The 22,614-nt window shown below is 47.9% G+C and overlaps 1 protein-coding gene across 1 annotated transcript in view; it reads right to left on the reverse strand.

The window, feature by feature from the left end:
* The window catches only part of SCARA5 (scavenger receptor class A member 5), a 116,950-nt gene that overhangs the window by 69,252 nt on the left and 25,084 nt on the right, over positions 1 to 22,614 (reverse strand). The window lies entirely within an intron of this gene.

Below are 22,614 nucleotides of genomic sequence, written 5' to 3' on the forward strand. Positions count from 1 at the left end.
AACTAAGCCTTACACACCCTTGGTCACCCTCTAGTATTCCCGGAGGGTGTAGTAGATACTTGATAAATATCTGATGTGGCTTCACATAGGTAAGCAGGAAAAAGGCTTAAAGAGCCAGTTTCTTAAGAGATGCTACAAGTAATAATCAAATGTATGAAAAACTTTATGGGATTATTAGTTATCAGAGAAATGCAGAATAAAACAAAATGAAATCTCTCTAAAAATAATGGGACATCATGCTGGCAAAACTATGGTGAAAACTTGTACGTTTATATATTGCTGATGACAATATCAAATACTTTTGGAAAGCAATTTGCCAAAATATATCAAAAGCCATAAAATTGTTCACATCCTTTGTCCAATAATCTCACCCCTGGGAATTACCCTAAGGAAACAGTCCAAAAGAAGGGAAATGGGATAGCACAAAGAAATTCACTGTATCCTTGTTTGTAGGGGTAAAAAACTGGGGAAAGTCATGACTGAACCATTTAGGAATAATTAAATGATTATACATCCACTTGGTAGACTTTGATGAAGCCCTAAAAATGACAGCTATGAGGTCTATTATGTAACAATGTGGGAAATGCATATGCTTTAATATTAAGCAAACACACACACACAGATCAAGACTGGGATTCTTAAAAATAATTGATTTGGGGGGCTTCCCTGGTGGTGCAGTGGTTAGGAACCTGCCTGCCAACGCAGGGGACACGGGTTTGAGCCGTGGTCCGGGAGGATCCCACATGCCGCGGAGCAACTGAGCCCGTGCGCCGCAACTACTGAGCCTGTGCTCTAGAGCCCACGAGGCACATGTAGTGGCTCTGAGCCACTACAACTACTGAGCCCACGTGCCACAACTACTGAGCCTGCGTGCCTAGAGCCCGTGCTCTGCAACAAGAGAAGCCACCTCAACAAGAAGCCGGCGTACTGCAACCAAGAGTAGCCCCTGCTCGCCACAACTAGAGAAAGCCTGCGCTCAGCAACGAAGACCCAATGCAGCCCCCCAAAAAATTGATTTTTTGTGGTGGAATTATGAGTAATTTTTATTCTATTTTCTGATGGTATTATATTTGAGCAAAAGAAAGAATTTAAAATAATCATCTATTGAATAAAGGAGGAAATGATTGTATTAGGGGCTAAATCGTGTGCCCCCGCCCAAAAGTCATGTGTTGAAGTCCCAACCTCCGGTACCTTAGAATGTTAACTGTATTTGGACGTATTTTAAACTGTATTTTAAAGAGGTGATTAAGTTCAAACGAGGCCATTGGCCTTGATGCAATATGACTCGTGTCCTTATAAGAAGAGAAGACACCGGGGGCAGAAGAACACAGAGAGATGACCTGGTCAAGAGGCAGCAAGAGGGCGGCCATCTGCAAGCCAAGGAGAGAGGCCTCAGGAGAAACCAACCCTGCTGACACCTTGATCCTGGACTTCCAGTCTCCAGAACTGTGAGAAAATAAATTTCTGTTGTTAAAGCCACCTGGTGTGTGGTATTTTGTTATGGCAGCCTGAGCTAATACAGACTGTTGTAGACAACCCAGCCAGGCAGGGGTCACTGTGCCATGACCAACGATCTGGCAAACAGAAGACCAGATGTGATGGACCGGTCATTATCGACACTCCAAGTGTACCCAGGACCACAGAGACTCTCACGAGGTCCCTTTTACCCACTTTAGCCCAGTGGGTGGAATGTGTAATTTTCAGGCAGTGGCTCTAAACCTTGCTGCGAATCAGAAGCACCCAAGTCACTCTGAGGTTATAGCCTGGAGATTCCGACTTAGGAATGGGCTGGGCCCCAGCAAGCTGCATTTCTAATAACAACCCTATCCCATTTCTGTTTCAGTGACATTGCTGTACTGAGAGCTGTGGGATGATGAAAGTTTATTATCTCCTTAGCTTTTGGTTTTCTTCTCTAATTTCCTTCAACCGCTTCTGTCTCTCCCAGCAAACAGAGGGCCCAGGTGGTCAGAATGTCCTGCTGAACTTTCAAGTACAAAAATCCAAAGGGCAAGCAAGTTGCGCTTCTGGGGCTACTCCCAACAGAATTGAAAACATGGACTCGAATAGATATTTGTACACCCATACTCATAGCAGCATTATTAACAACAACCAAACGGTGGAAGCAGCTCAAGTGTCCACTGATGGATGAATGGATAAACAGAGAGCAGAAGATATATAGACACACACAACGGAATATTACTCAGCCTTAAAAAATGACATCAATCCTGTCACATGCTACAACATAGATGAGCCTGGAGGACATTAACTATGTTAAATGGCACTGTCGATGCCACTTACATGAGCTTCCTAGAGTGGTCAGATTTGCAGAGACAGACAGCAGAGAGGTGGTTGCCAGGGTCTGGGGGGAGGTGGAAATGGGGGGTTGGTGTGTAAAGGGCACAGAGCTTCAGTTTGAGAAGAAGAAAAGCGTTCTGGAGATGGATGGGGGTGAAGGTTGCACACTGTGAATGTACTTAATGCCACTGAACTGTGCACTTTAAAATGGCTAAGATGGGGACTTCCCTGGTGGTCCAGTAGTTAGGACTCCGAGCTTCCATTGCAGGGGGGCACGGGTTTGATCCCTGGTCGGGGAACTAAGGTCCTGCAAGCTGCTTGGTGAGGCCAAAAAAATTTAAAAATAAATAAATAAAATAAAGTGGTTAAGATGTAAGCTTTACTTTATGTCTATTTTACCACATTAAAAAAAAAATTCTAAAGGGGAGCTAAAGAGAAGAGCTGGGGTGGGGTGGATGAAGCCTCGCCTGGGTCTGGGGACTGATCCCCTGGGGTAAGGGCGGGGCTGAGGGGCGAGTCTGGCAGGGTCTCAGCTTGCACCCCAGGCAAGCATTACTCAGGCTCTGCCCGGTCCCACCCAAGGCCAGATGATAAATGGGCCGACCGGGAGCCACTGATGCAGCCCCAGCTCAGTTTTTACAACTGAAGTTTCAGGAACTGGCCTGGGGCCCATGGGCTGGAATCGTTTTCCCTTCCCCCATCTTCTCTGCCATCAAACGTAAAGGAGGAGGGGCCTGGGGCCGGCCCTGCTTTGGGGAAGGTCAGGACCCCGGGCCTGCTTTTTGGCTCATTGGGAGAAAGACTACAGCCTGGGGCCTGTGTGTTTGTGGTTTGTGTGCCTGGGGACTTGAGAGCTCTTCAAACTGCCTATTCATCTGGGGTTTGGTGGGTAACCTTCCCAAGTCCCTCTCCAAGGAAGAAAAACAAACAGTTGAGAGCAGGCGGCTCCAGCTGCGGGACATTTTCCAAGATTGAGAGGAAAAAAAAAAAAATTATTCCAGACCAAACGCTTAATTAGATTGAAAGCAGTGGGCTGCGGAAAGGAACAGGAACGTCTCCATCACACCCTGTTTTATCGAGAAAATTTAAAAATCCATCCTTGAGAGTTCGTGCGTTTGCTTTACAGCCCTTTTTGTAGATCTGTTTGTATAATGTGTGCTAGAAAAGCAGACATTATAAAAACCCGCATGGCCAGGCTGTGTGAACAGACACAAAGGGATGGAACTGTGGATTGGCTTGGAAGTAGCCTTCTTGGTGAAAAACCACCCCCCTTGTCCCTCACGACCAGGTTCCTCAGTTTCTCTACCTACCTCTTGCCCAGAGGCCATGAGCTGTGGGAACAGAGACGAGGACCTGAGCCCCAGGCCTGTTTTCATCCTGCCTGGCCCAGAGATCTGCTTCCAAGCTGAGCTGCATCCCCTTGCTGGGGGCCAGGTGGAAACCGTGTGGACGCTGCACATGCGCGTGGGACGAGCTCTTGGCTGGAAAACCCGAGTCTGAGCCCAGCTCAGACCCCAACCATGGGTGCCAGTTAAACTTCATGAACACCTATTCACCTGTGGGAACTAGCAATCTCACTGGGCCTTGGTTTTCTCATCTGTAAATGGGGATAATGGTATCTACCCCACCAAGTGAATGGTGGATGGAAAATAGAATATGACTGTGATGTAATGGTGGCTGGGGTGGTGAAGGTAGCAGCTGCCGTATGCCAAGGTGGGGGACTCGGGCACCACCAACTGGGCAGCTGGGGCATCAGACCATAGAGAGAGAGGAAGGTGAGAAGAGGGCATAGCAGTGATGTGTTAACTCACCCCCAGCCGACCCGCTTCCGCCTTGACCACAGCCCCTTACAGAGCTCTTCCTGGTGGAAACTGTTATGCTCATGGTGTCTGGAGCCGAGTGGGAGCACCCCTGCCTGAAGCCTGACAGGGTTGCAGGTCTGCATCCTCCACTGCAGGCGGCCTGGGCGAGGACGGCCGGTAGGCACAGGTATGGCTCCTGCAGAGGGGCTGGGGGTGGCGGTGGGGTGGGACACTGGCCCAGCCGAGGAGAGCAGAGCTGCTGCAGGAAGAACCAGAGCCGGAGGCAGCAGGCTGGTCCCGGGCAGGTCTGGGGGCACCAACGGGGTAGAGACCAGGAAGGTGCAGCAAGTATGTCTGAACATCCTTCCCCGCTGCGAGGCCTGGGCTGAGAGCATCCCCTCCACCGCCCCCCTCCCCACCTGCTGGTTGCCTCTGAGCAGAGTCCCTGCAGCCAGGGGAGGTCCAGAACCCCCGAGGAGGGGACAGGCTTAGCACATGGTCACTGCCAACTGGAGGCCAGCCTCGAGCTCAGAGGCAGTGACACCAGCACATTCGTAGCCATTAAATCACCCATGTCTGGGCTTTGGTGAGAGCCAGAACTTGGAGGTGCCAAGAACACGTACGCCTCCCCAGAACCTGGTCCAGGCATTGCCTGGTGAGAAGACCCTCACCCTCCCACCCCTGTGCGGTCCTGCACCACTGCAGGCCTCACACCCATGCCTGGGGTCAGTCCAACATCCAAATTCCACCCTCCCATTCCCCCAACACCTGCAAACAGCTCCTGCTTTGCCACCCTCTGGCCAGCAATATGATCTGCTCTCAGCAAGACTGTCCAAAAGCCCTGGGAGAGAGCTGGGCCTTCAGGGCAGGAAATTCCCGAGCACCAGGTCCCTGGGGCAGGGCCCAGAGGGAGGGGTCAAGGGCTCCAGGCAGGTATGCTCTCTTAGTGCCGAAGAGGTCTTGCCTTGTGGGATCGAATGTGGTAGGATGAGGGACTGAGTGGGTCCCTTTAAAGTATGGGGACAGGGCAGGGGCTCCAGCCCAGGTGCCTGGATCTCAAAGCGGCACTAACCTTGTCCATCTCAGCAATGCCCAGAAACCCCGATGCTGACTCTTTCCCTGGAATATAGGTTAAGAGATACCATGGGTGCACCCACTCAGTCTATGCAGCTGAGATCTGTCACAAAACACCTATTTGAGTGCTCAGCTCCAAGAGGAAAAACTAGGTTAGCGTGCACTAAACAGCTTATCCTGTAGCCCACACCGAGAATTACTGTAATATATGGTGTACTGGGACTCCTTCCCAAGAGGAATTGTGGGCACTTAAACACACTGTCTCGTTCAAGGATCACCACGCCGCTCGGAGGATGGCACTAGAAGTGCCACTTACTGAGAAGAAAACTGCAGCTCAAAGAGGTTAAGTAATTTGCCGAAAGTCACAGAGTGAAAAAGAGCAGCTTGGGACCGGAGCCCAAGTCCGTATAATTACAAAATCTAGGCCAATGTGGATGATACAAAGGTATTCGCATGTGGCCCCTGCCCTCACAGAAGGCACAGTTTAGTGGGGAGTCATAGAAACCACCAGCCTTAATACAAGAGTGAGATGAAAGATGGGCTAAATGGAGGCAGAAGGGGGACACCAGGGGACCTTTTCCGAGCTGGTGGGACGTCGAAGGTCTAGTCCAGAAATTATCAACCTGGAGTCCCTGATATAACCTCTAAAGAGCCTCAGGGTAGAAATGGGTTTTCTAGGCAACCATCCGTGTGCCAGATGATCAGGTCTCCAGGCTTCCAGGCCACACAGCTAGTGACAGTGCTGAGGCCGGACCACCAGTGTGGAGACCTGTCCTCCTGGGGCAGCTGCTGACTTGCCCACGGTGTCCCGGTGAGGCGGAAGACAAAGCCCACTCTAGAATGTGAGTGCACCCCGCCAGCCCCCCGAGAACGCTGCACTGGTGTACTTGAGCTGGGACCAAGGAACCCAGGTCCTTCCTCTTTCCCACAGGAGGGTGTGTATTGTATATGTGTTTAATTTTCTGTATATTACAATGTTTTGACATCTCTTCCTGGCTGGGAAGGGACAGCCCCTCCCTGGGCTAGCCGATTCTTAGAGATGATAGCAAGAGCCCAGCCTGATGCATGCCTATGATTTGCAAACTAACCAACCCAGAGCCACACCTCCTCTATCTGGCCTGTGCACCCCAGGAATCAATTTTCCTCTGTCCTAATCATCCCAGGGCCAGGTACCAGGCAACTAGAGGCCACCCCGATAGCCCACAGCCCACTGGAATTATTCAAAGTAGCCAATCTTAAACTTTTTACTCTGCCCTTTCTTTCCTTTCTTTGATCCCCAATACAGGTCATGACCAAAGTACTCCCCTCACTCCTGTCTTCTGCCTCCTGAGCGCCCTGATGCTTCCCCATGTGGCTCTGTGTGGCATGTGTGCCTCCGTCTCTGGGACCTGTGAGTACAATACATTATGTTTTCCTCAGCCTCTCTGTCCTTTCCTCTTGTGGCCGCACCTGACTGACCATATCATGAAAGAATATGAAATAGGGAGTTTCCCTTGAGATTCAGCAGAAGAGGAAGCCCAAAATGTTTTCTTAATTTCAATGCTTTTCACCAGCAATGACTTCAAAGTTACTTCCATTCCCTGGTATACTGGATCAAATAATGTCATGTCTACCCAGAACCTGTGAGTTGGCCTTATTTGGAAAGTAGGTCTTCGCAGATATAATCAAGTTAAGTTAAGATCATACTGGATTACAGTGGGCTCTAAATCCAATATGACTGATGTCCTTACAAGAAGAGGGAGTTTGGACACAGAGACACAGGCACACAGGGAGAAGGCTACTTAAAGATGAGGCACATATTATAAGATGTAGCTACAAGCCAATAAATACCAAGGATTGCTGATAACCACCAGAAACTAGAAAAGACAAGGGAAGATTCTCCCCTAGAGCCTCCAGAGGGAGTGCAGCCCTACCTGCACCTTGATTTTGGACTTCTAACCTCCAGAACGGTGAGAAAATAAATTTCTGTTGTTCTAAGCCACCCAGTTTGTGGCACTTTGTTAGGACAGCCCGAGGAAACAGATAGACCTGGGGAGTCATTTTCTGATCAGCTCAAAGTTGGAATATGAGGGTCGGGGTAGAGATCCCAGTTTGTATGCACCAAGTCCTTGGAAAGGTGGAGGACAGTGGACTCTTTCTGCCTTCACTGCCATCACCTAAGGGCATGGGCTGCAGACCCAGCAAAATGCTGCTTCCTTTGGGTCCTGAGTCCTCAGCTGGTTACCCAAAGGGCAATTAAGCTACTTCCTCTATTTCTCAAGAGTAACAAGACCTTCCTTGTAGACCCAACAGTGACAAACCATTTACACATAGTTAAGACAGAATAATTAAAAATCTTGTCCTTCCATGTAAATTGGTGCACTCTTTCCCTAAAACCTTAAAGACATATATCCACTGTGACCCAGCAATACCACCATCAGGAATCTATCCAAAGGAAATCATTGGACCGTTATGATTTACTTGCTATATGGACAATGGCTTATGTGCAAGCATTATTTATTATAGCAAAAAACAGTGAGACAGAATGGATTTTTTCCCTTCTCCCTTCACCCTCTTCCTCATTATGACACATACCCAACTCCTTTTGGGACCAAGCAAAGGCCAAGGTTGGGCTGAGAAAGAAAAGGGGTCCTTTGTAAAAGGCCACAAAGAGAAAGAAAGGTGACAGGAGTTCCTTTTTAGCACAATAGTCCATGGGGAAATTGCTTAGAGTAGGTCATTTTTGCAGGAGAAGGTCTGATACACATAGATATCTGACCCTGAAGCAGATCCAGTGAGGGATGTTTTTCTTCATTCTTGTTTTGGACTGAATTGTGTCCCCTCCAAATTCATACGTTGAAGCCCTAACCACCACCACACCACCCCAACTGTGACTGTATTTGGAGATAGGACATTTAAGGAAGTAATGAAGGTTAAATGAGGTCATAAAGTGGGGGCCCTAATTTAATAGGACTGTGGCCTTATAAAAAGAGAGAGACACACCAGGGATGTGCACATAGAGGGAGGACCATGGGAGGACACAGTGAGAAGGCGGCCGTCTGTAAGCCAAAGAGTGAGGCCTCAGAGAAAGCAAAGCTGCCGCCACCTTGGTCTTGGACTTTCAGCCTCCTATCTGTGAGAAAATAAATTTCTGTTGTTTAAGCCATTCAGTGTGTAGTGTTTTGTTATGGCAACTTGAGCTGACTAATACAATCCCAGTCCCTCTTTCTGTAGTCTAGCCCAGAGGGAAGCCAGATGGCCTGAAGGCTGACATCCAGGACCAAAGGCTGTGAGGAAGCGGTAGGATGGGGTGGGGTGGGATGGAGGAGGAGGAAGGGCCTCTTGGGCCAGGTCATCCAAGCAACCGAGCAACAGGGAGGCTCCTTGAAATGTCAGGAAAGGGATGCTTAGATGGCCCCAAAGTCCAAAGCAAATGGGCACAGATGACATGCTGCAGAAGCCCTTTCCTCTCTCCACCTGGAGGAGGACCAGGTGGGCCATTGGAGCCTGGGCTGAAAAGGGCAATCCCATGCCCTCCTGAACTCTGCCAGCCACAGAACAATGTCACCATTAATCAACTGTTGCGTCCTGTCCCTCATGCAGAGTTGGAGACATTAGTGTCCAACAATGGGGATTTGGTTAAAGAAAGAATGGTACACCCATAAAATGGGCTTCACATCTTAGATGGTTATGTTACCAAGCAAGGTGAGGAATAAGGGAGGCTGGGATAAGGAGAAGTGGTGAGTTTGGGTTTGGGACTGTTGACTCTGAGGTGCCTGGGTGCCCTCCATGCGGAGCTCTTTAGAAGGCAGTTGCCTGTAAGGAAGGACTTAGGGGCTCAGGGGCCTCAGAATGTGCAGGAGGTGCTGGAGGCTGTGAAAGTGGACATATGTTAGGGGACACAGGTCACGGCGCTGAGGCCTGCTCCTGGCGTGGAAGGAGTTGGGCGTGCACACGGGGGAGAAGTCACAGATAAACAGATGACCTCATGCACTGCTGGTGGGAACGTAAAGCGGTACTGCTGCTATGGAAAACAAGTAAGGAGACGCCTAAAAAAATTAAAAATAGAGCTACCTTGTGATCCAGCAATCCCACTTCTGGGCATATATTCAAAGGAAATGAAATCAGGATCTCGAAGAGATATCTGTTTATTGCAGCATTATTCACAATAGCCAAGATGTGGAAACAACCTGAGTGTCTGTGGATGGATGAATGGATAAAGAAAATGTGGCATATACATACAATGGAATATTACTCAGCCATTAGAAAAGAAGGAAATCCTGCCATTTTCAACAACATGGATGAACCTGGAGGATGTTACACCAAGTGAAATAAGTCAGAGTACTGTATGATCTCACTTATAGGTGGGATCTAAAAAAATTAAACTCATAACAGCAGAGAGTTAAAGAATGGTTGCCAGGGGCTAGTGGGTAGGGGATGTGGGGAGATGGTGGTCAAAGGGTACAAAGTTGCAGTTATGCACCATCTAAGGTCCAGCATGGTGACTATAGTTAATACTGTTACAATAGCCAAGACATGGAAGCAACCTAAATGTCCATCAAAAGAGGAATGGATAAAGATGTGGTATATATACACAATGGAATACTACTCAGCCATAAAAAGGAGTAAAATAATGCGATTTGCAGCAACATGGATGGACCGAGAGATTATCATACTAAGTGAAGTAAGTCAGACAGAGAAAGACAAATATCATATGATATCACTCATATGTGGAATCTAATTTTTTAAAAAATGATACAAATGAACTTATTTACAAAACAGAAACAGACTCACAGATTTCGAATACAAACTTATGGTTACCAAAGGGGAAACGTGGTGGGGAGGGATAAATTAGGACCTACTACATATAAGATAGATAACCAACAAGGACCTACTGTATGGCACAGAGAACTCTACTCAATATTCTGTGATAACCTATATGAGAAAAGAATCCAAAAAGGAATGAATATATGTATAACTGAATCACTTTGCTGTACGCCTGAAACACAATATTGTAAATCAACTATACTCCAATAAAATTGAAATAAATTTAAAAAACAGTACTGTACTGTACACTGGAGATGTGCTAAGAGAGTAGGTCTTAAGTGTTCTCACCACACAAAAAATCTTAACCATGTGAGGTGATGGATACATTAATGGCTTCATTGTGATGACCTTTTCATAACATATATCAAAACATCACATTGTACACCTTAAATCTATATAATTTTTGTCAATTACACCTCGATAAAGCTGGGAGGCAGAGAAAGCTAAAAGCAAGAAAAAAGAAAAACAGTTTAAATGGAAACTTGGAGCGTTTGATTTTATCCCCAAAGGAAGTAGAAGTTATAAACAAACAAACAAACAAAAATGAGCCAAGCAGAGAGCTTTGAGAACAAAGGGAGGCACCAGAAAGCATGTGCCTGGTTCTAGATGACAGCTGGCACCCCTGAGGAGGGTGCACAGGAAGACAGGGCTTCCCGGGGGACCAGGAGCTTGGGGGGATCTGGAGCCTGGGATGCAAGTCTGTACTGGGACACAGAGGCATGGGAAACCCTGAGCCAGACACCCCCTCCCTGGGCCTCAGTCTCATTTACAAAGTTGAGGTCAGGACTACCCCTTCCCAGCCCTGGTTTTATTTGTCCTTCGGCCTCTCCCTTGCTCTGTGCCCTCGGGGCATTTGTCCAGCTCACCATCTGTGTCCCCTGGTCCCGGCCTCCAGGAAGCCTCTACTGGCCGCCATGTAAAACCAGGCAGGGGCAGCACCCACATACGTTTGGAGAGAACTGAGGGTGTGTTGGTGAATCCAGGCCAGTCAGAACTAGGCTGGTTGCTGTGTGTTGTGTTCCTGGGGTTATAGAGAGATTCCCATGGCTTTTTTTTTTTTTCCATTACGCAGGCCTCCCACTGCTGTGGCCTGTCCCGCTGCGGAGCACAGGCTCCGGACGCGCAGGCTCAGCAGCCATGGTTCACGGGCCCAGCCGCTCCGCGGCATGTGGGATCTTCCCGGACTGGGGCACGAACCCGTGTCCCCTGCATTGGCAGGCAGACCCTCAACCACTGCGCCACCAGGGAAACCCTCCCATGCCTTTTTTAAAGGGTGGTTTTATTAAATCACCAACAACATTAGAGGAAACTGAGAAAGAGGAATGTGTGCCAATAAGCCTCACTCTACCACAGTTGTTTTCATTCCTCCAAGTTCCCTTCCACCCTTTCTCCTTTTATATGCACATCTGCTTGCACAAATGCCCTGGAGCCTACACATGCAATTGGGCAGTCTTTTCTCCCTTGACATGATTTCATAAACGTTTCCCCATGTTGCTTCATAGTCATCATTTGGAATGGCTGTGTAATATTCCTTTGTGTTGACTTACCAAAGTTTAGCTAAACAATCCCTTAGGGTTGGTATTTAGGTTTCTTTCCAGTTTTGAGTGATGCTGAATAACATTGCTAGGAGTTTTGAGGTTTTGTCTTCCTTTGTAATCATTGCATTGAGTCAAACGCAGGATTTCTGAGCCAAAAGGTACTAACTGCTTTTATAGATCCTGAAAGGACACGATGACTTCCTCAAGGCAATCTGCTTGTTTATTCAGGCTGGAGGGCCACTAATGGTCAGGGGACAGGTGTTAATTTGTAAATCAGAGACACCTTTCCTCAACTCCTCCCAGAAAGATGCGGTTTTTTTCCAAAACCTTGGCAGATAATATGCTGAAATGTTACACAGAGGACAACTGGCCAGACCCGGTCGTCATTGACAACAGCAAGAAGGAGAAACAAAGAGCTTTGCAGAAGGACTCCCTCCCAGAGTGACTCAGCACAGCTAGGGCTCCGGATGATTCCCCAGCTTCTCCACCCTCGGAACTGGCACCATCGTCTCCTAGAAGTCACTTCAGACAACTTCACTGCCCTCCCTCATGTTCACGCAGGTACTAAGTTGGGGTGGAGGTTCCAAAGACCCCACATAGAGATGGGGATCTTGTGAAAAGGAGGGCTGCCTCTGGGTAGCCCCCCTAGATGACAGCTGAGCCCAGAGCGATGCTCTCATCAGAGAGAAGTGCGGCAAGGGACCACTGGGAGAGGCCACCCATGTGCCCTGAGCTGGAGCAGAGCCTGGGCCTGCCTGTCTTCTGTGATTTCCCGAGGAGGGGAGACTGTGGAATGAGACCACCCCAGCAGGATGAGCCGGGAATACGCCAAGGGGGCACACCCCAGCCCCTGCCCCAGTTCCCCGCATCCCTTGGTTTGCTCTGGAAAGGATCTTGGGGAACGTGGGGCTCCCGCAAAGGAGCACAGAAAAGGGCAGGAGCCCAGGGATGCCTGCAGCCATCAGTCCATGCTGGGCTGCTCAGGTGGAAGGGCAGCTGAGGCCAAAACACTCGGTTTCCCAACTCTGAGGGACTTCTTAAGGATGGATGGCACAGACCCCCTGGTATAAACCAGGCATTGTGCCAGACATTTTATGTGTTATTTCACTGAATCCTCATAATACTGATAAGTGATCATTATTATCCCCAATTTAATGTTTTGTTTAAGGAGGGTTAAATAATTTCCCCAGATCACAGTTCATAAATGATCAAGCTGACATCTGAACTCAGGTTTGCCTCGTTCCAAAACTTCTGTTTCTTTGCTCTATACTGTGTTTATAGTTTATCTTTGCATATCTGCTCTTCCCGTTGCTATGATCTTTATGGCAGGGGCCTCTCTTCATTCCTCTTTGTATCTCGCTGTGTCTAACACACTGCCAGGCACGTTGTTGGCACTCAACAAGTGTTTGTTGTTTTGGATTTGATGCGAGAGGGCTCCAAGCCCCCGGGCGGGGGCAGACGAGGCAAAATGCCTAGGATCGTTGCAGAAATTCCAAGTTTATAACTCCTTCTCTCCAAAAGAGCAAAGAATGAGAGCTTGTTGGTGGTTCAGCTTCAATCCCAGGCCACACTCAGAGCCATCAGTGAGTGATGAGATCTCTATGTGCCCCGACAGCTAAGGGCACATAGAGCAGAAGATAGAACCAGAAAGCAGAAGGCAAGGCAGGTTTCACAGGTGCAAAGGCTGCGCCATGAAGAGGGAGTTGATAGCTGCAGAAGGAAGCAAGAGCCTAACTCAAGCCCATTCCATCTTCTTTTCGCTTAAATAAGAAAGCTCTTTTCTTAGGAAGACCTGGGTGCTGCGTTCACAGTGCCTCTAAAATTTATTCCAATCCTGGCTTCTGCGAGAGAAATCAAAGCAATTGACAAGGCTCTCTTGCTATTTTCTGTACAGATATGGACGAATGAGGGCTGGATTGTGGTACGGCTGATGGGAGTTATTTATTGTTTGTTTGTTTTGCTTCGTTTTGTTTGGCCGTGCTGCACGGCTTGTGGGATCTTAGTTCCCTGACCAGGGATCGAACCCAGGCCCTCAGCAGTGAGAGCACGGAGTCCTAACCACTGGACCGCCAGGGAATTCCCCAGTTGACGGGAGTTAGTCTTGATTACAATCACCTAACAACACTGATGATACTTAACTACATGCCATGGACTACTGTACGCAGTTTACACGGATGGATTAATGTAATTCTCACCGCAACACTTTGAAGTGGAGAGTGTTATCACTTCCACTTTATAGATGGGAACACTAAGACTCAGGAAGCTTGAATAACTTGCCCAAGGTCACACAGTACGTGGCAAAGCCAAGATCTGTACCCTGGCAGTCCGACTTTAGCTCCCATGCCCTTGGACTGTGAGGGGTAGGTAGTACCTCCAACTGGAGTCCGGGGTAAGAGAAGTCCCAAATTCACACATTCCCATGGTCCTGTCCAGGTTCCCACTGCCCCACTGCGGGACCACAGGTGGGCACAGGCAACTCCCCCGAGCCTGTTTCCTCATCCAGATACTGTGAACTCTTTTCTGGAGTCCTTCGATTGTTAGAAGGATTAGATGACATCATGTATGTGAAAATTCTTTGAAAACTGTGAAACACAACACAGAGGAGAAAGATTAAAGGGTTAATTAGTGGTCAGTACAAGCCTGGAGGGGGAGGTCGGCAAACTTCTTCTGTAAAGGGCCAGGGAGTAACTATTTTAGGCTCTGCAGGCCATCTGGTCTCTGTTATAACAACTCAGCGCTGCCCTTGTAGTAAGAAAGCAGCCGTAGACAATACACAAATGAACAGGCACGGCTGTGTGCCAATAAAACTTTATTGACAAAAACAGGCAGTGGCTGGATTTGGCACTTCATCAAGAGGAAGGATTCTAGGGGATGTAGCTGAGTAGGTCCTCTGCCCTGTCCTATCTAATTATTGTAACAGTTTGATTGAAGACCCAGGGAGCATATTGCCAAGTTTGCAGGTGACCTTCCCCCGTGCCCACTTTTCTCATTTCAGGGGTGGTTGGAAGCCTCCATCAAAGTCAAAGAGATATGAAATGTCTCCCATGCAGGGCAGTGGAATATTTTGTGGAGAAGTCAGGATGTCAAACTTCCTTCTTCCTTTTCCTCCCTCTGCCCTGGAGCTAAGGTGAGGCTGGGGGTACTTCTGGGGGAGCTCTGACGGCAAGGCCCACACAGCCAAGGTGGGTTGCAGGAGAAAGGTGGTTTCTTAGGTGGGGTTGGTCTAGGTTTAAGGAAGAAGGCTGGTGGAGGTCTGTGAGGTGTCCCCACCTCGCCTCACAGGACGGTAGAGCACGTGCCTAAGCTGGCGTGCCTTTGATCATGTCCTCCTGGGAACTGTCCATGTGGCGGCCGGCTGTGGGATGGGGATCGGGTTGGGATGCTGGCTCAGACACGACTGATGACACAAGACTGAGAGGAAAAGTTAAGTGACAGATGTCCGAGTCTGGATTCAGACTCGTCCAACAGGCTGCAATACTTGGCAGAAACCTGTGAGATGACATGGAATTGGGATCAGTAACAAGATCTGCATTTAGGTGAAGGCAACGACAAAATCAACCAAAAGCTGGTTGTACTGATGTGGGACAGAGGAGCCCTCGCGAGGCAGTGTTTCTTTTGAGAGAAATCTGGGCTTGGGGTGGGTGGGCAGTGGACATGATTATTAATGGCTGCCTAGTATTCCATCATTTCGACGTGGTATCACGTGTTACTATGAGTCACTGGTGGGAAGGCTCATGAAAATTTAGGCTACGTCAGCCTAAATTTGATCTGGAGTGTCCAGATCAAAGTTCGTCTGGGAATTCCCTGGTGGTCCAGTGGTTAGGACTCCGAGCTTCCACTGCAGGGGGCACGGGTTCGATCCCTGGTTGGGGAAATAAGATCCCGCATGCTGCATGGTGCAGCCAAAACAAAAACAAAAAACGAAACAGACCAAGTTGGTCACAGCCCAGCAAACCCCGTCCTGGCCAGGCCACACCAGCAGTCCTGTGTCTATTCTGTTTACCGCTAAAACCTGGAGCTCGTTGGGAGGGGCTGGGAGGATGTCCATTATGTTGAGGTGTTCAGTTTAGGCCACACACTAAATGAGCATCTACTATGTGTAGGACATCTCGTTAGGCACTGGGAATACAGAGATGAACAAGACACGGTGCTTTATTGTGAAGAGCTTTCTTTTGGACTAGGAGGGGAGCAGGCACATAAAATGATGACTTCAATATAATGTGGCGAGATCAGGGCATCTCACAGAGGCCCCCAAACCAGGTCTCCCAAGCGACTGTTGCTGAGCCTGGTATTTTCAACTCCCTGGGATGAGGAGACAGCCTTGTTGTGAGCTGTTCCTGCCAGAGAAACTAGAAACAGCATGTGTGGGACAGTCAGGGGTGATTAGGCAGGAGTTCCCTGTCACTCGTGTCTGTTCTTCCATAAGTGCACAATACCTCTTCTGTCTGGGGAGTCGGGAGGGAGGTTCCTGCCCTGGGAGGGAGATTGTTCAAGGCGTCCCCTGAAGCCCCTTCCAAGGCTCAGCTCCCGAGTAGCACCGCAGAGCTGGCTCGCCCGCAGTGCTGGAAACACTGTCCTGTTTCTTGGCACCCTGTTCCCTGGCATCCTGTTCCCTGTGCTGCCACAGCAAGTGCAGGGTCCCTCAGAGTCTCCAGGCTTCCCCTGTCAATTTATTGGAACCATGTGGGCTCTGAGCACATCCCCTCCCACTGCACCGAGCATGCCTAGTTCCCTCTGTTTATACACAAAACCACTGGGTGCTCAGGCTAAATGAGGAGGTTTCTAATCCTTTGCTATTCTGACAGAATGTGCCGGGCACGAAGAGTTTTCATGCATGGATTAATTTCATCCTCACGACAACCCTAGGGGGCTAGGTACCATTGTCATCGCATGCAATAGGTGGGGACACTGAGGATGTGAGAGGTTAAATGATTTGCCCCAAGATTACAGAAACATTCAGAGGCACAGCCTGGACTTGAACCCAGAAATTTACTCTCAAAACCCACAAGCCAAAGAGAACATAGCTACTCTCTTAGAATGTTTGAAAGACACATAGAATAATAGAGCTATCATTTAGCCCATTGTGTTTCAGACTTTACTTTGTACCCCATTCGTGGATCATGAAAAAAATGTGTGAGTTGTGACCATTGTTTGTTAAGTGAACAGAATAGAAAATCATCAGCATTCATCACACATTTAAGATTATTTCAGTTATGAATATATGTGTGAAATAGTTGTCATGTAAAATGTATTTCTTAATGTAGGTCATGGTCAAAAAGTTTGAGAGGGCTTCCCTGGTGGCGCAGTGGTTGGGAGTCCGCCTGCCGATGCAGGGGACGCGGGTTTGTGCCCCGGTCCGGGAAGATCCCACGTGCCGCGGGGCGGCTGGGCCCGTGAGCCATGGCCGCTGAGCCTGTGCGTCCGGAGCCTGTGCTCCGCAACGGGAGAGGCCACAACAGTGAGAGGCCCGCGTACCGCAAAAAAAAAAAACAAAAAAACAAAAAAAAACAAACAAACAAAAAAAAAGTTTGAGAAACACTGATCTCATCCAACCTGCTCATTTTGTAAATGAGTGTACAAAGGTTCAGACAGCAAAGTGATTTCTCCTGAGATTACAGGGTGTTAATGGATGAAGTGGGACTACAGACCCAAGTTTTTCTGACTCTCAGTTTATGTTATCAAGCTTAACTGACTGCAGAGAAAACCAAGAAGAAGCAAAAATCATAATACTGACAGTAGGCGTAGTACTACTACGATAATAACAATAATAGCTACTACTTTTATCATGTTTAATGTGTGCCAGGCGCTTCTCTAAGCACTTTAGATATATTAACTTATTTAACTCTCATAAGAACCCAAAGAGGCAAGTACAATTACTTCTCCCATTTTCAGATGAAGAAACTCAGGCAGAAAAATTTATGTCACTTGGTTAACATCACATAGCTGGTAACAGAGAATGGGGAATTCAAACTCAAACAGGCTGGCTTCAGAGTCTGTGGTGTTAACCAGCATAAGGTACTACATGACCCTCTCTATCCTAATGTTCTCCCTAAATGCTGTAATACCAATACAGTAGATACCATGATGTGTGTGTCTTAATATAATTACACACCTACTTCTTCTATTAGCCAAGGGTACCTGATGGTGAGTCCATAATTACCATGTCATGTAGATATTTGGCTAAAACTGAAATCATCATCTTTTTTCCACAACTAAGACCCCCTCTAAGGTACCTTGTCTCATTCGTTCATTCATTCATTCACATATTTAAAAAATCATGCACTTGCAGAATTGAATAGAGTAGGCAGAATTAATTTTAAAAGACAAAACTGGGCATAATACCCTTCCTTGTTCCAAAAAGGATTAAGACAGTTTATGAGGATACATAAAATATTCTAAAATAACAGTAGATGAGAACAAGATAAAGGAAGAACAAGTTAGAGACACTAAATGAAGGTAAGAATGAGACTAGCAGAAAAACATTTTCCTGGAGGTCCATACACTTGCTGTGGGTGGACCAGAGATGTCTCCAGGTTTCCATTTTAATTGCCTACAAATCCACACGTCTTACAAAGGGATGACAATTCGCTCTCAGCTTGCATTAACTACCGCCCCAAAAGTGATTTTAATGACTTTCAGATCCACAGTTTCCTTCAGGTGAAAACAAACTAATTCCTCAGGAACAGTATTTCTCCTTCTGAGACTAAGACAGAAAATACTTTCTCCACGGGTCCTCTTAGTTGATGTTATCTAACAGAACAAACAATGTCCTCAAGGGCACCCTCACAATAAGCACAGGATGAAATCGCATGTGCTGTTTCTGACAGAGTGTCCCAGAAAAGGCTGAGGGCATCACGCTCTAAATTCCAAGATGCACGATAGTATCAGTAATCTGCCGTATCAAGGGATGTGGGCTCTGAGCATGCTGTTCCCAGATTGCGACAGACCTCCTTGAAACAACGTGATCTAAAAAGGGGGGTGCTCAATTTAAACAACATTTGGGTCACTTGGTGTTCAGCTCTCCCATGCTGAGGCTGCCCCAACCCCTCCAGCTCTTGAGAATCAGGCTCTCCTTTGCAGAATTTGGCACGGAGCCTTAGCTACATCACACCGTCCTAATGTGTATGTGTGTTAGGATTTTAAATCCTCCCAGGACAAGAATTACATCTTTTGTTCCGTAGCTATAGACTGAATGTTTTTGTTCCTCCCAAATTCATATGTTGAAATTCTAACCCCCAAAGGGATGGTAGTAGGAGGTGGGGCCTTGGGGAGATAATTAAGTCATGAGGGTGGGGTCCTGAGGATGGGATTAGTGCCTTTATAAAAGAGGCCCCTGAGAAATCCTTAGCCCTTTCTTCCATGTGAGGACACAGCAAAATGACGGCCATCTATGAACCAGAAGTGGGCTCTCACCAGACATGGAGTCTGCCAGTGCCTTGATCTCAGACTTCCCAGCCTCCAGAATTGTGAGAAGTAAATACTTGTTGTTTAAGCCACCCAGTCTGTGGTAGTTTGTCAAAGCACCCTGAACAGACTAAGACACCAGGGCTTGCTCTGTTGTCCTAAACCCACTAAGCACTCATGCAGAAGTTAAGTACTTATTGAGGATGTTGATGGCAATGGCTGACTGCTATTAAGAAAGGATTAAATTAAGGCATGATAGGAGCCCTTAGTTCACCAGGAGCTCTCCCTGGTCCAACTCTATAGTCTGGATTGCTGTAATGCTCCAGCTTTCCACCAAATTAGATCCCCAGATGTTGACACGTCCCCTTTCTGCTGTTTCATGTCACAGTGGGAGTTCAAATTCTTCAATGGAGCCATGGCAGGCAAGGGGAGGAAGAGGTAGTTCCTGATGACCACCCTTTGTCACCACAGTGATGTCCCACAATAGTCATGGATAAGGTTGAACCTCCTCTAACCCTTGAACTCCATCACAGAGGACATCTTCCATAAAGTGCTAGATGGAGGACCTCCTGACCATATGACCATCCAATCTCAATTCTCTTGTTCATGAACTTAAGCCTGAGAGTCTTTACTGTCCCAAAATGAACACTGGAACAGAACAAAAACATAATAGGAAACCATCAGTCCAGGTAAAGTGGGTTGAAGACATAGAAAGGCCTAGAGGAATTTGGGGAGATTGGACCGATGCCACCTTCTTGGGAGATGATGGAAGACTGTGGGCATAGAACCCAGTGATGGTGTGGGAATATCAGAGGAAAGCTCCCAAGAGGATGCTGGTCAGGAATGTAGAGTTAGGTGGCGGGTAGAAAGCCCAAATGAGTACATAGTTTGGACAATGGCTGGATTAACCTGAGAGGGGATGCTGAGATGCTGCATAAACACAGATATAGTATTTGTCTTTTATTTCGAATACTTGGATAGAGAACGGATTCAAGAGAAATCCCATGAGAGATTTTATGAGTAATATTTTTATGCAGTGAGACTATAATTTGGTAATATTGAAGTAAGAGCAGGCATCTGTACTTCAATCAAATGTTACCAATCAGGTATTCAGACATGGCACTTGGTTGCAGTGGTTAATTTTGTCATCCAATTGTCAGATGTATGAGCTTTGTGTCGACGACGAGGAGGTTTTGAAGTCTAAGAGTAGTTCATACAGAACTCCTCTTGTCTTAGCTAGGGCTGCTATAACAAGGCCCCACCCTCATGACCTAATTAGCTCCCTAGTGCCCCACCTCCAAATACCATAGGCCAGGTGGCTTAAACAACAGAAATTTATTTGTCGCAGTTGTAGAGGCTGGGAAGTCCAAGATCAAAGTGCAGGCAGATTTGGTTGTTGGTGAGGACTCTCCTCCTGGCTTCAGATGGCCCCTTCTCCCTGTGTCCTCACATGGCAGAGATCTCTCTCTCTCTCTCTGTGTCTCTCTCCCCTCTTCTTATGTGGCCACTAACCCCATCATAAGGGCCCCACCCTCATGACCTAATTAGCCCCCTAGGGCCCCACATCCAAATACCATCACACTGTGGGTTAGGGCTTCATATATAAATTTTGGAGGGGACACAATTCAGACCATAGTACCTCCTATGAAAGGTGACCTCAGTAGGGCACTGGAGAGCAAGTTCTGCCCCAAATGAGGAAGCAGCCACAGCAGGACACCTAAGAAAAGGCCAGGCTAGCTCTGGTTTACACTGAACCATGCATCTCCCCACCATCTTGGTGTTTTTGAAAAGGAGCATCCCTGGAGGTCTTCAATCAGGGTAATCTGAAGAAACGTCCTACCCAACATCAGGCAGGGCCTCTTTGAAGAACCCTGGACTCATCCACCACATTCCTAAGTCCTCTCCCTAGGGAAGGGGTAGCTGGTGACGATAGTTTTTCACTGGCTACCCTCCTCAAACCTCTCCCAGAGGCCAACATGATTTTCCGGACAAGAAACTGGGAGGGTGACAGTGGCCAGGCCACAGAGCAAAGAGATAAAGTCTGATGCTCTGTTTCATCAGATCAGTTCCAATCCACCCCAAATTTTCATTCCACACAGGCAATCTGGTACTCATAAACTTCAGGTTCAAAGGTAATTATGATGATCAAAATCCTCCCCAGATTTCCACATGGAATAACAGGAAGCAAGGCAATGTTTCCATTACATTAGGAAACCATGCTCCACCCTCCTTTCTGAAACTTCCAGAACATCATCATAAATCCCATTCGACCTCCAAGCCCGGAGAAGAGCCTCTCTGCATTGTGCTGGGTACCACTTCTTGTTAGAAAGTCTCCTCTATTTTGAATGGGAATTTGTCTCTTTACAAAATCCACCCATTCACTTAGTTCTACCCTCTGAGACCACACAGAATATGTCTGTCCTTTTCCACATGGCAGCCCTTCAGACCCCGGAAGAGAACTTTCATTCCCCTGAAACCCAAGAGATGATGCCCTTCCAGGCCTTCCAGGCCTCCAGAGACCTGCTCCAGGGTCCCCACCAGCCTGGCTCTCTCCTTTAGACCCTCTTCTGTCACCTAAAAATTCTTGTTCAACAGAGTAGTTGTAATACCATAGCCCAGCTTTCCTGCCGGGCTGAAACACTGTCCAAAAATTTTGTAAATTTGTTATGGTCATGGCTGCCAAGCCCACAAAACCCAGATCCCAATCTCTCACTGAGCAGCCCAAGAACATGTTCAAAGAATCCTCTGGCTGGACATCATCCCTTGGACGAATCATTAGTTTCTCTCATTGTTGCTGCTGGCTGCCCCCCAACCCAGGTCAATGGTTGATGGGACAGACACCACCCCTAGTGATGCCCTTTGCCCCGAGTGTGGGAATCTGAGGGCAAAGGCAGCATTGAATATCCCATCACTGGGCCCAAGTGACTAGTCTCACTTGACAGAAAGTGACACGAGACCAGGGATTTCTAGTGAGGGGTCATTCGCAAGGGCTTAGCCTCCATATTACTAGAGTTAAGGGCAGGAATTAAGAGTTAAGTCAAGGACCCCACCCTCTGCACTCCAAGTCAGCTCTGTCTGGCCAGCAGCCTTTCTCTGACTACATTCCCCGTACCCACCCCGGCCCCTCCATGCAACACCCACACTTGCTCTGTGTACATCTCCTCTGGGTCACCACAGCACTTGTGTGTCAACATCAAAGGCCCCATCATAGTCCCTGTCGCATTCTGCCTTGAGACAGGGCTCTACCTCTGTGTTCCCACCTCCTCCCCTAGACTGGAAGCTCCAGGAGGGGAGCCCCTGGGTCTTATTTGGCAGTGTCTCCAATCCTAGCATCCCTTGGCCTCACTTTGTCAAGCCTTATATACCTCCATCAAGGTAGGTGGGAATTGAGCCTCTCTCCCTCTGGGTGGGAGTCAGGAGAGACCACCACAGTCTCTGTCCCTATCTGCTCCACCATCTCCATCACGGTGGTCTGACCTGTGTGTGAGCTGGGCTCATCAAAGCATGGGATCTTCCATCTGATCCCTTCCTGGGTCCATGAGCTCTGCTTCTGGGCTAGAGGACATGGTCCAAAGTCCAGCCTGTCACTAGCCTGTTCTACAGACAGAAACTGGGGAGAAGAGCCCGGCTGACCTGGGGCAAACTCATCCCACCCCCAGTAATCACAAAGGGGCAGCAGGTTTACCATGACCCTG

This window comes from Aethalodelphis obliquidens, unplaced genomic scaffold (assembly GCF_003676395.1).
Source record: "Aethalodelphis obliquidens isolate GAN/ISIS:26980383/991018 unplaced genomic scaffold, ASM367639v1 scaffold61, whole genome shotgun sequence".
Taxonomy (NCBI): Eukaryota; Metazoa; Chordata; class Mammalia; order Artiodactyla; family Delphinidae; genus Aethalodelphis; species Aethalodelphis obliquidens.